The sequence below is a fragment of the Cryptomeria japonica genome, chromosome 6 (assembly GCF_030272615.1).
Source record: "Cryptomeria japonica chromosome 6, Sugi_1.0, whole genome shotgun sequence".
Taxonomy (NCBI): domain Eukaryota; kingdom Viridiplantae; phylum Streptophyta; class Pinopsida; order Cupressales; family Cupressaceae; genus Cryptomeria; species Cryptomeria japonica.
Genome location: NC_081410.1, coordinates 200,572,988 through 200,586,870, shown reverse-complemented (window position 1 = coordinate 200,586,870; position 13,883 = coordinate 200,572,988).

Here is a 13,883-nt window from a genome sequence, read left to right as displayed (position 1 = left end):
GGAGGCAAAGAACAAAATCATTGCAAAGCTTTATTTCTAAATGATCTAGTAAACAATTTAGCCAAAAGTCTTTGATCATGAGCAAAATTACTATACAAAGTTTGAAATGTTTTCACATGAGTCAAAGGATCGCCTTTTCCATTATAAAGCTACAATTGAGGGACTTCCACATGTTTAGGGGGGGAAACAAAAACAATATCATTAGATAATGGGCTTTCTAAATCAAATGTGGCCACATTAAATTACGACTGGTTCATGGAAGCTATTTGTTGTTGCAAGGATGACACAATTTGAGCTAGGCTATTAGTGGTTGCTTCAGTTGATGGCTTGAAATTAGACATGTTGGATTGGGATGGAGTAACATTGTTAAATGAAGGAGGAGGTTGAGAATAAGGAGGTAGAACACTATGATAGGTAGGTATGGGAGATGATTGGGTCACAAATGGAAGCCTCACGGAAGGAGGTATGAAAGAGTTTTGATTAGCAATATTGCCCATTGACTAACATGTATAGGATTAACATTTTGTGTGGAAGTAGCCATGATGGTAGATGTGAAAGTAGGAACCCTAGGAATAGACGTAGCCATATGAATATAATGATTAACTTGACTAGGTGCTTGAGTGTAACCAAGGACTTCAGCACAACTTTTCGTAGGCATGATATTAGTGTCAACAATATGAGAAAGACCATGCAACAAATCAACACCAATTTTATCACTTTGAATTATTCTTTTTAATGCTTCAATCAATGGGATAGCCTCTTTCCATGTATTGTTGACTCATCCATTGTTGAAGATTTTCAAATTCATTATCAATCTTCTCCAATTGGTGAAAGGAAACCCTAGTTAGTGATTCACCCTCATCATGAGAATTAAGTAAAGAATGAGGATAAATAACATCAATTGTTGGAATAGAAGAACCACCCACAATTGTCATGAAACACGTTATCCAAATTAGGCTCCATATCCTTAGTAATTAAACCTCCGAAATTATTAATTCTATAACTTCTTCTCACAGGAATATTATAAGTCAAACTAATTGTAGTAAAACTCATGCACAAAGGAGGGAACTTTGAATTTGAATTTGAAAATTATGATTAAGCAATACAAAATTTTGTGAAAATGATTGATGAACCAATTAATTAAGCAATTTGATTTGTGAATTTAAAATATAAATGCATCTATATCATATCATAACATTCATAAAGATCATATTTGAAAAATTATGCAATCCACATTGTAAATTTTAGAATTATAAATTAGGGATTTTGTAAATTCAACCACTAAATTTATGTAATTTAATTTGAAAATGAGATCTAGGAGGGAAAATTTGAATTTTAAACTAAATGAATAATCAAATATGAAATAACCAATCCAAATTAGACAACCCACAAGCTTAATTTTAGAGTTTAAAAATTAGGGGTTTTGTGAAATTAACCTCTAAATTTTTGAAATTCAATGAAAAAATAAACTTGTAAGAATTTGAACTTGAAATGCATAAACACTCATATTTGAGAACATAAATCAAAAAATAAAGTGTGAGACGTTGGGTTCACCAAAATGTATTGGTGAAAAATTAGGGTTTCCACAATTAGATATATGAAAACCACTAATTTTTACTTAGGGACCAATACATTAAAGAGGGGTAAACCCAATATATCTAGCCACAAATTAGCAAGGATAGGGTTGATAATACTATTGGATTTACTGGATTTGAATTGACTGCCCTCTTTTAAGTTGAATTGTGAAAATGTTGAAATTAGGGTAAATGTGTTGGAATTGAAGTAAAAACACATGAACAACACGAGCTATAGAAGTTTGATCGAACCACAAACCTGGATTCAAGCAATGTAAGTGTATTCGGATTTGTTCCCAGAAGGAGCTCCTGAAATGTCAAGACCGGTATGCTCATCGCACCAATCCTTTGCACTTTTCGTTGTCCAAATGGGAATCTATTTGTCATTGTAAATGAAGCTAGTTTAGAAGATTGCATCTCCATACTTGTTCTTGTGCACACTAGAGAAGGGAAATAGGTCAGTAATAGGGGTTTGCCTTAGGTTAAACCCCAGTTTTAGAATTAACCATGAAATAGAAATGAAGTGTAATCGAACTGCATTAATAGAAATGTTCTCCTTTTGAGGGAGATGTTGAATAATGACCAAAATACTAATGATATACCTTTTAATGGATTTTTGTTTGTCTCCACAAGGAATTAGGTTTTCAGGAAGTCTTCATAAACATATAACATGAACGTCAACTCCAATGCTTGAAACTTGACTGTACTTCTGCTCCAATGCTTGAAACTTGACTTTACTTCTGCTCCAATGCTTGAAGGAAGATTGATTGCTTGCTCACTTGAATTTGAATTCTTGATTGCTTGATATATGTATGATTTCTTTTTTCGGATATATCAAAATGAGAGGGGTAAACCTCCTTTTATACTTGCCCTTCGAAAAATAACTTAATTTCTGACATTAGCTGACATGGGATCTAGGTCCCAACCAAAATGATGTGACCATTAAGAGGCCCAAAAATGGGTCTTGATTAGGAGGACCAAGGTGCTAGTGCCCTGGTCTTGACCAATTAGAAACCAAGAAACAAAGGGAAAATTAAGTGCAAGTTGAAAATAATGAAGAATTGAAATGGTGTGAGTAGAATCATGGCTCCAATCAAGCCTCGAGACATGAACACCAAGGTGAGGGCCCAAATGAAGACCAAATTGTAAGTGAGTACAATTTAGGATGCTACAGATTGCAAAAGTTTAGAGCAATTTGGACTAGTCGGATGTGAGTTTGGACCAAGACAAATGTGAAATGGAAAATTGACAAATGCAAAATCTAATCTGGTCAAATGTGAAATAGGGACTAGACAAATGTGGCATAAACTCGAGATAAATGCAAAATGGATCGTGGACAAATGTGACAAGGGTTGTGTTTGAATGTGAAATTATAAGTTGCTTATATAGTTTGAAAATGTTTGATTTATTTTAGGGAATTTTGGTCAAATTGTGATAATCAGATAGTCATAAAATAGCTTAGAAAATATGGCTTTAGATTTTAGCACATCGAATATTTTATAGACACTCAGAAGACAAGCACATGGCCTACTTAGGATACAAAGGAAACCATCTGGAAGGGCCCCTGCTGCAATAAAATACCTAAGATAAAATGGATAGCTCTAGAGATCAGGTGGCACTCACTCCCCCCACAACACTAGCACACCTTTTCTCTTACCCCAAAGATCTAGAGATCTTGTAGCCGGGGAATTTCCTATCTCACTTTGAAGGGTACATGAGGGGTATCTACGAGGTATGATCCACACTCATTGAACTACTAGATGTAGGGATTTTGGCCTCTAAAAATAAGTTTCTAGTCTGAGTCTGAGGTCACCAGCACCCTATGAGCGCCAAGCCAACCGTACTTCAGATGTGAAACCCCTTTCAGATTGACAAGAATAGTAGAAGCTAATAATGGTTGGGCTATGACTTTCATCTCACTCTTTTTATATAGCAAAGCGAATTAAAGTAGCTCTTAGGTTGTTCCCTCTCACAAGTGTCACACACTTGGAGGCAAGCCTTCTAATGGGGTTAAACAAAACAAGCAAATACCCTAGACACTTCAAACATATTGTTCATTTTAAGTACTAAATAAAGTGTGAGCTACTCTAAAAATAACAAACACTTTCTTGTCCTGCCCCTACAAAAACACGATTAGTAGATTTATCAATTTTTGGTCTTCAACCGATCTTTCTTTTTCTTGTCATAATATCATCTGTCATACACTGAAAATACAACAATAGTACCAATGCAAAAATCGAATTTTGTAGGGAGAAACAAAGTTAGAATAGAAAATCATTTATTAGCCAAATGCGAGATTTTATTCAGACAAATACAAAAACAAAAACTTGCAAATACGAAATCTCAAGCTAATGAATGCAAAATTTATTAACTACAAATGAAAAATAATTACTAGACAAATGTGAAATTCTAACCATCGAAATCAAGAACCTGCAAAACAAAAAATTGCAAAATTCCAAAAAATAGAAAAAATGATTAAAACATCAAGATCGGTCTCGAGTGCATGTTGTATTTTTGGGTATAAGACAACACACACATTTCATACTTTGTAAGCTTGATATATTCGTCAGGTTTGATAAGAGATTGTTTTTCTCACAGGATTCACTAGAAAAAAAAAATTTGTCCTCTACTCTTCTCTTAAATGGTAACTTGAAAACTTGGCCTTTATCTTATAAGGCATTTTACTAAATTCATTCCCAGTGTCATTTTAGAAATCCCATTCCAATCAGGTTAGATGAATAAAATCAAAACAGAGAAACAAAATCGACACAAAAATAAATTTATACCTTTGCTTGTTTTACCTGATGCACAAAATTTCCCTAGAATGTATGTGAAAATACCATAGGTCGAATGCGAAATAGAAAGATAACAAATGAGAAATGAGATCAATGTACGAATATGGAAAAAAGTTGTCACGAAAGCAAAAAGACGTCCAATCAACTCTTAATCAATCTATCAAAAGAGATTGATTAAGAGTTGATTGGACATCAGTTTGAGTTAGATTTTTGGCATGTGTTGTAGGAAATTAGCATGAAATGCAATTCAATTTTAATTTTAATTTTAAAAAATGTTCAATGAAATGCAAATTATAAGGAATTAAATGAAATTCGAATTCGGAGAAATTTGATGAGAGGAAATTAGACTAAATAAATTTAAGAAATTCATTTAATTTTGGAGGACATATTTAGATAATTAAATAATATAAAGAAATTATTTAATTACAAGAAAGTAGAAATTGAATTTAATTAAACAATAAAAAATATTTAATTAAAATAAATAATCATCATTAATTAAATAATAAAATTATTTAAGTCATTTTAAAAGAGGTATGGTTAATTAATTAAACGATTGAGAAAGAAATTGAATAATTAGATAATGATTATAAATGATGAATATTAATTTAGAAGAACATTTAAATTAGATTAATTAAATAATTTATTTTTTTATTTTTAATAATAAAGTATAGTTTACAATTTTTTACAATATGAATAGATACAAAAGTATTCCCCTCAAATAAATATTTCCTTAGCCTATTAAAACCTAGAAGGAAGCAAAATATGGTTGACACCATTGGACAAAAAAACCATCACATCCGCTAGCAAGAATAGGATCTATGACATTCTCCCAATCAAAAAATTATCTGCATATCAGATAGTTCTTATGTATGGCAAAAAAGCCTTGAACTCCTCCCAACCAGTGAACCCGAACAGAGTAACCAAATCCCCGAAATTTCCATTGTGAAAAGCAAACATCCAATCTTAGGATATACTTTTTAACTGCTTCTCAACATACTTGAAGGAAATACCACAAAGTTGACTCCGCATTATCAGAGACGAATGCACAAAAAATAGTGATATCTGCAAACATTCATATCTATCCTACGTTCAAATCTTATAGTCGTGCTTGAGGTAAAAAAAATTGCAAAGCTTTTGTAACCAAAAAGGATGAGCTTAGACAAACTAAGAGAGCACCTAGCAATGCTATATACCAGTAGAAAACTTCTCTGGAGAAATGACATCTACCGCGAGAGGAAAAGAAGAGGGATATCCATGTGGGTCAACCAGCTCATGGGTGAAAATCTCCCACAATGCTCAAAACTTAAACACAGCCTATGTAAACGAGGGTTCACCTATGTACTCTCTATATGGATAAATCCAGGAATAGAAAGGCTCGGAAGAATGATACATTAGGCCATTGATGATAGAAAGCATAATCGACCTAGAGACATAGTCTTGAAGCACGTCAGCCCTATTAAAAAAACCTCCCAGCCACGGATCCCCCACAAAAATATTGTAATTGAACAGTTGGGCATTCACCTCCTCCCAAGAATATAAGGCTGGGTGCACAAAAGAGATAATTATAACAATCCATTGACCAAGAAAGCTCCATTATCATTGTAGCAATTTTGAAACAATAGCAGATGGGGGAGCAAATCGATAATGTAGAAGCCAACCATCCCCAATCACCACCCTCAAGGTATTTTCCACATTTGCACACAACACCACAAAATCCATATGGAAGGAAAATGGATTGCTATTCCCTTGCGGCCATAGCACAAAAAATTTCCCCTGCAACAAAATTCTAAAAGCCATGATATTATGCAAGAAAAACATTTAGCGCGGAGATAAAGAGCAAACCAGGCATAATGAAAATGGAAAGAAGTTGCCCGAAGATTTTGTGTAAGCTGCCACAAAGCCATTATAAGCCTTTCAATTATTACGCATTAATCTAGTCCTCTGATATGGTCACATCCACCTGCCGAGGAGAAGAGTAAAAGTACCCTAGTGAATCTTTCATCTTGTGTGAATACTCCCAAAGGACATTAAAGTTTGATGGAACAATCATTTGAGCTAGTTCCCCAAAATAGATTGCAAGTCATAAATCTTTAGACTGCTTTGGATGCCATATTTCACACCCCTCACCTCCTAGATGACATCAACACCTGCACAATACTTCCAAAGTGTGAAAGTAATCTTGAGCCAACATATTTGAAATTTGCCTTCAATTTTGAGGCATGACATTATGCATTCAAAATATATCACAGATTAGTAAAGGGCATATCAAAATCATTTTTTATTTTTGTGGATAACTCCAAATCAAGCTGCATATCAATGTGGGAGAGAATTTTTTCTCCTTGTGATAGCCTACAACCTCGATTTGCTAAATGATCTGCTACATTGTTTTCTTCTCTGCAACAATGACTGATTGTGTATTCTTCTAACTGCAGTGAATGTGTTTTGACCTTTTGCAATATACAATGAACTCTCTGATTCATGACTTCTGTAGGCTAAGATTGTGTTCATAGAATCCCCTTCCTATCATTAATTTCTTCAGTTTTAAGGAATTTGTTAGTCTAACACAATGAATAAAGGCTTGAGATTTTGCAACATTATTTGTGCCATTGGGAATCCTTGCAAAACCACCTTTAATAATTATCCCCTTATTATTTCTTATTACATATCCAATTTCGGATATCCCTGGATTTTCTTTAGATGCCCCATCAAAATTAAGTTTGTTAAAATCTTACGTAGGAGCTTTCCATCGAATTTATTTTCTATTGATGGACTTTACAGTATTAACCATTAGAATTCCTTTAAAAGGAAGTGTCAAATTGTTCCATTCAGTTAGTACACTGTTGTCCCACAAGGAGAATGGAGAGTTCAAATCTTTATGTTTTGAAACATGAGCCTTTACTACTTCAGATATAGAAGATTTTGTTTTAGCGATAACCTGCTTGAAATCATTAGATTCATCTCTGAAAATTCTTCTATTTCTCTCCCACCAAATATTCCACACTAAAATGACTTGGGCAATGTTCCAAATGCATGCTAAAAAAGAGTCAACAAAAAGGGAAGGCCATGAATCAAATAATAATTTCAAATCTGAATGTAGAGGTGCCGACCATTTTAACTTTGATTGAAGACATTCCCAGCATTGACTTGAAAAAGGGCATTTCACAAGCAGATGATTTGTAGACTCAGTTATTTCTTTGCAATAAACACAGTTGAATGGTTGAGCTATATCTAGAGAAACCAACCTCTCACTAGTCAATATTCTCCCCCTGAGAGCAAGCCATGTAAATGAATCTTCTTTTTGAAGTCCTTCACCCGCCCAACAAAAAGAGAATCTTCTCAAAGGTGAGATATTCTCCTTATGATCAAGATATTTGTATCCTTGTTTTATTGTGTAAGAGCCTGTTTTAGATGGCAACCAAATGAGTTTATCTTCTTCATTTTTGAAGTGAATCTCCCTCCCATTTACTTTTGAGAAAAGTAATTGGTGTTGATTATAAGGTGCAGGAACGTTGAAAATATCTCTCCAAGCTGCTTTATATACCCTCTCTTCTTCCAGGATTAAAAAATAGTCTTTAAATTTGTTTCCTCGTTCCCTTTTTAACACTCTTTTAATTTTGTCAAGGCCATCTATATTATCCAAGGGGGAAAACAACTCCTAGAATCTTCCCAAAAGCATACTTTGTTGCCATCATAAACTAACCAAGATAGGTTGGGAAGGAACAATTGCCTACACATTATCATGAAATTCCACATTTGAGATCCCTTTGGAGGATCCAAGGTTGTAAATATCTTGTCTAGTTCCTCTGAATCTAGATATTTCTCTTTCAGTATAGATGCCCATAAAGAATTATTGTTCTTATAAAATTTTGAGACTAACTTGGCACCCAAAGCTTTGTTTCTCATATCAATATCGTGGATCCCAATTCCTCGAAAACACTTTGCAATACACACTTTCTCCCAAGCTAGTAAATGTATTTTATTTTGTGGATTTTTATTGCCTTTCCATCGGAAATTTTTCATAATAGATTCAATTTCTGTCTTGACCATTTTTGGCATTGGCATAATTGCCATGATATAATTGGGGATTGCTGCCAAGACTACTCGAAACAGAAGGATACTCCCTTCCAGTGAAAGTCATGTGTTTTTCCAGGATGCAATTCTTTTTTGAATAGAAGAGATCATGCTCAACCAAAAACTTATTTTATTGCAACCTGCAAATAGAGGAATACCAAGATATATGCAAGGAAGAGATTCTTGTTTGAATCCTAGAGCAATTGATGATCTATTTGACAAAGAGGGGGAACAATTTAAGAAGAAAACTTTAGAATTTGAAGCATTCACCTTTTGTCCAAACACTTGACAATACAAATCCAAAACCTTCTTGATAACTTTTGTTTCTCTCATAGAAGGTTCCCCAAACAAAATTGTGTCATTGGCAAACAAAATGTGGGTAACAACAATATTTGACTGGGGAATGTCAATACCCTTCTAAAACCCTAATGAATGTTGAGCTGAAATCATTCTACTTATAGCTTCAACCATGATGATGAATAAAAAAGGGGATAGAGGGTCACTCTATCTAACACCTTGGGAGGAAAAAAAGAAACCTCCAGGGCTGTCATTTATTAGAACTGAAAATTTTTGCTCCCGATATACAAGAAAAAATCCACTTGCACCATTTTCTTAAAAAACAAAATTTGGTAGGAACTTGTTGAAGAAATACTCAACTAGTCACCTTATCGTATGCTTTCATGATGTCCAATTTAACAACCATGGCTTCCTTACTATGTTCTGTTACTAAATGAATTATTTCATGCACCACCAATGCACCTTCTAAAGTTTCCTTTCTAGGAACAAAACCCTCTTCTTGTTGTGAAATGATATTTGGAATCAACCTTGCCAACCTATTTGAAATTGATTTAGTAATGATTTTATAAATGATGTTGCATAAAGCAATGGGTCTAAAATCTGCAAAAGACAAAGGAGTAGCCACTTTGGGGATTAAAGCAATGTGCATGGTATTGAACTATTTAAGCATATTACTATTTTTCTTGGACTCCTCAACTACTCTCCAAATATCTTCTCCTAAAAAAATCTAGCACTTTTGGAAAAACAAGGCAGTGTATCCATCAAGGCCCAGAGCCTTGTCTGGATGCATAGAAAAAACCACTTGCCTAACTTCTTCTATGGTGAATGACTTCTTAAGATCCTCATTGTCTTGATCACTTACTAAATCTGGAATGTGCTAAATGACTTGAGAATTTTTGTTTGTCAAATCATCATCCCTAATAGAGGCATCTCAAAATAAAGTAGAGAAAAATAGTACACCTTCTTTATGAATATCCTCTCTTACAGAAATGGCATTTCCTGAAGGGTCTTTAATATTTGTGATAAGATTGTTTTCTCTCCTCATCTTAGTTGTAGCATGAAAATATTTTGTATTTCGATCACCTTCATGCAACCACAATTCACGGGACTTGTACCTCCAATATATCTCTTCCTTAAGAAGAATTTCTTCTAGCTATGTATTCAATTGCTTCTGAACCTAGAAATATTGATCAATGATTCCCTTGTGAATGATCTCTTCATTAAGTTCTGCAATTTTGTTTTCCACTTCTTCTTTTTGTGAAAATATATTCTTAAAAATTATGAGATTCCAAAATTTAATCTTTGATTTTAGCCATTGTAGCTTTTTGTAGAATTGATACATTCTAGATCATGCAAAAGGTGAGCTTATCCACCATTCTCTAAGAAATGGAAGGAATGTGACATCCCAAAACTACATTTGCTCAATCTTGAACGAACCTATTACCTTTGGGGCCATGGAACAAGAGGAGTGGTAATTTGAATTACAAAGTGATCTGATCCAGTTAAAGGAAGAATTTGTGCTAGAGGGGAACCATAAATTGAGAGCCAAGTTGGATTTAACAAAAATCTATCCAATCTCTCAACTATATTTAAGAAACCCTTTCTCCTATTAGACCAAGTAACATTTCCATTAGTAGGGATGCAATCTTTAAGAGAATTATTGTTGACAAAATCATTGAAATCCTACATAGTTTTGAGAGGGGGGATAATATCACTCGATTTGTCTTTTAGAGATAACATTGCATTGAAATCCCCAACAATTATTATAGGCTTGTTAGGACAGATTGAAAGAGTTAATGAAATTGAGTACCATATGTATTTCTTCCCCATAGTTGAGTTCAAACCATACACTGAGAATAACTAAAAGGAAGCATTTGAAGATGTGACTTCAACTTGTATGAAATTAGCTTGGATAAGAAAAGATGTAATGTGAACACTTTTTTCTTTCCATAAAATTGCAAGGCCTCCCGATGCACCTATTAACTGTGATGCAATGAATTTCCAATTTTTCCAACTCTTAAAAGGTTGATCTTGAACCGTATCTGAGAATTTGGTCTCTTGAAGCAAGACAATATCCACCCCACAATTGTCAATTTGAGACTTAATGAGGCGTCTCTTGTTAGGGGCATTCAATCCCCTAAAATTCCAAGAGATAATCTTCATATTCGACCCAATCTAGTGTGGATTGAATTCCTACCTGCACCTCTTCCTTACTTGTTTTGGTCATTGTTTTCTTTTTTGGCGGCCTCCATATATACCTTGCCCTTAGGCTTTTTTAGCACAATTATTTTCTTGGACCGGGTTTGGAAAATAGAGGTCTTACCGATTTTCAATTATAAACCAAGGCTATCTTAAAAGAAAGGAAAAGCAGGAGCAAGTGATTGTTCGGACTAACTTGATTGCTCAAATTCCAAAAGGTGTGATTGTGGTTCCATGATGGAATGTAAGCCAATCCAAATGTGTTTAGGAATGGTGATCCTCCTAAAATCTTGAGTTGGGAGAGGAAAACCCAAACCACTTAAAACCCTTTCTGAACTTAAGGTGATATTAAGAACCATACTATCCAAATCCTCCAAACTCAGCTAGGGAGAATCAAACTATAAGTTAGTTACAGTTTGAGACTTATCACTATCTACTGGCAAGGGTGGTTCCTTGAAAGAAGAATCCCACAACCTATCTACCTCCTCATTGATTTCTTAAGAGCATGCTTTGATCAATTGTGCCTCAATAATGCCATCCAATTCCCCCAATATAAATGTAGATTTTAAATCCATCAAGAATTCCTTGTTAACTTCTAGAACTAAAGGACGATGAGAAATTACCAAAATAGGAGAATGAGTGATCCTTTTAGGTTGACAATTAAAAAATCCACACACCCAGATCATTTGCAGGATGTTACAAAACCATTGAACATTGAAACTAGTAACATGAGGTGAGCTCTTTTTACCAGAACAAGGAACTTCTACCTCGGATGATTGCCTTAAGAAATTATCTACTGAACTTGAAGAAGCCCTACACAGTAAAGGATCCGTAGAGTAATCCTCACAAACCTTAACCTTATTCTGAGCATGACTAGAGCATTGGGACAAGAAATGACCCAACTAAGTTGAATGCTTGTAGGCTGTAAGGGAATCATCTTTTGTACTATTACCTGTACCCAAGAGCCAAACCTTGAAGTAATATTTAATAGTTTTGGAAGAGGTTTGGTTAAGTTGACCAAAAGGAAAACTCTAACTGGAAGCTCTGGGTGCTCAAATGGGATTAGATCATGTTTAATAAAAATACCCAAATGATTAGCAAAACTCTCAATCAATTCAAAATCTCTATATTCAAGAGGCACAGAAGGAAACGAGACCCAGATGGGGAGAAATTTTAGCTTCGTTGATCTAGGGTTAAAATTTAGAACCCAAAGTAATGTTGATAAGCCCTCTCCTTCACAAAACCAATCTTTTTGGCTATGAATTTGATCTCTAGCTAGGTTTGAAGAGAAAATGGCAACGAAAAATCCTTCCCCTTCGTCAATATAAAAAATATCACTGATCCCAACCCATAATTGAAAAGTCCATTTTCTCATATCTAAAATTCCAAAGAGCTTGTTAGAAAACTTACCAATAAGAGCTCTATCCCTCAATAGAGAGATCTGGTCATTCAAAGAAGCATCTGGCAAATTAATCTTGTAGCAACCTTCCTTATCTCCTCTACCGCCATTTAAAAGAACCGGCAGGGGCTTCGAAACATGGAGCGTTGTTGGTTTCTTTTGAACCCATGCCTTGAGCGATTTCTTATGCTGCTGTGTCGAAATTGGGCTCTTTGTTGTGTTTTGATGTCATTTCTCGGATTCAACCAAGCCGCAGGAGGAGAAGATTTATTTGGTTTTAAGGGGGCTCCCAAAGGAATATTATTTGGGAATGTGATAAAACCCTTATCCCCTTTCCTAAGAAAATTCTCCCGACCATAAAGTACCTCTATAGTCTGTAGGGGGATATTATTAGGGTAAGTTAGTCAAGCTTCATCCTTTGGCCCATTCAGAAACCCTGCATACTTTCCCTGATGTTGGAATTTTGACCCTCCTTTTGAGAAAACAAAACTCTATCATCTTCACAAATGTCAAACACCTCCTATTTGTCTCTATTCAAACACCAAGGCCATCGAAAGGGCAACCAGTTGGGCATCAAAAAATTGTGGCGTTCAGAGCTGCCATGATGCGAACAGGTTGTCTAAATAGGTTGTTGGTGGGAAAATTATTTCTTGCTAATGCCATGATGACCAAAAGATGAAGGATTCTTGTACTTTTCTGCGAAATAACCATTGGTCTTCCATTGATGTCCCTGTCCAAGCTTCTGAGCAAAGACCGATGGGTTACACACGCCATTTCTGGAGCGCAACATTAACCCATCGCCATTTCTGGAGCGCAACATTTCAAATCCCAGCATGATCAAAATTATTAAACAATCATAATTTAAGAATTATATAATTAATATAGAGGAATAATTAGCAATGTTAGTAACGCAACAATTTTAAGTGTCCACATACATTTGTTACGATGGTTGCTTGAATCCAAAAACAATCCAACTCGTAGCATTTTGTGTATAAATTTGGGATCCTGTCAAAGTTGACGTTACTTAGCATTTGCAAGGTAATAGTTAATAGTTACCAAGATTTCTAGTCAATCATTAGATTATGTCATTACTATCTATGTCGATCAACAAGACTATTATCAGTTTTATGTATTCCTTTTGAATCTGCATTAAATGATGAATTTTGATAATGAAGCTTTAAGTTAAAGACCAAATACTAATAGATGAGGTTGCAACACTCAAGAAAGGGTCACTTAAGGTAGAGTAACTCTCTTTGTAACATAGGTTATTGTTGTTAATGATAGTACAGTGTTGGTTAATTGGTAGAATATTTGTCAAGTTAATTTCATTAATTTAGATTAATATGATTAGTTGTTAATAATTATTAAGATAAGTTGTATATAATAAGTTGTAACATAGTTAAAGTCTAGTAGAAATAGGCACCCGCAACCACTACTATGTCATTGATTAGTTACTCGCATCAACTATTATATAGTTAGACTTACTTTCAACACAATTATATTTTTGAATTTATTTGTTTCTTTTAGTTAATTCCCTATCCACAACTG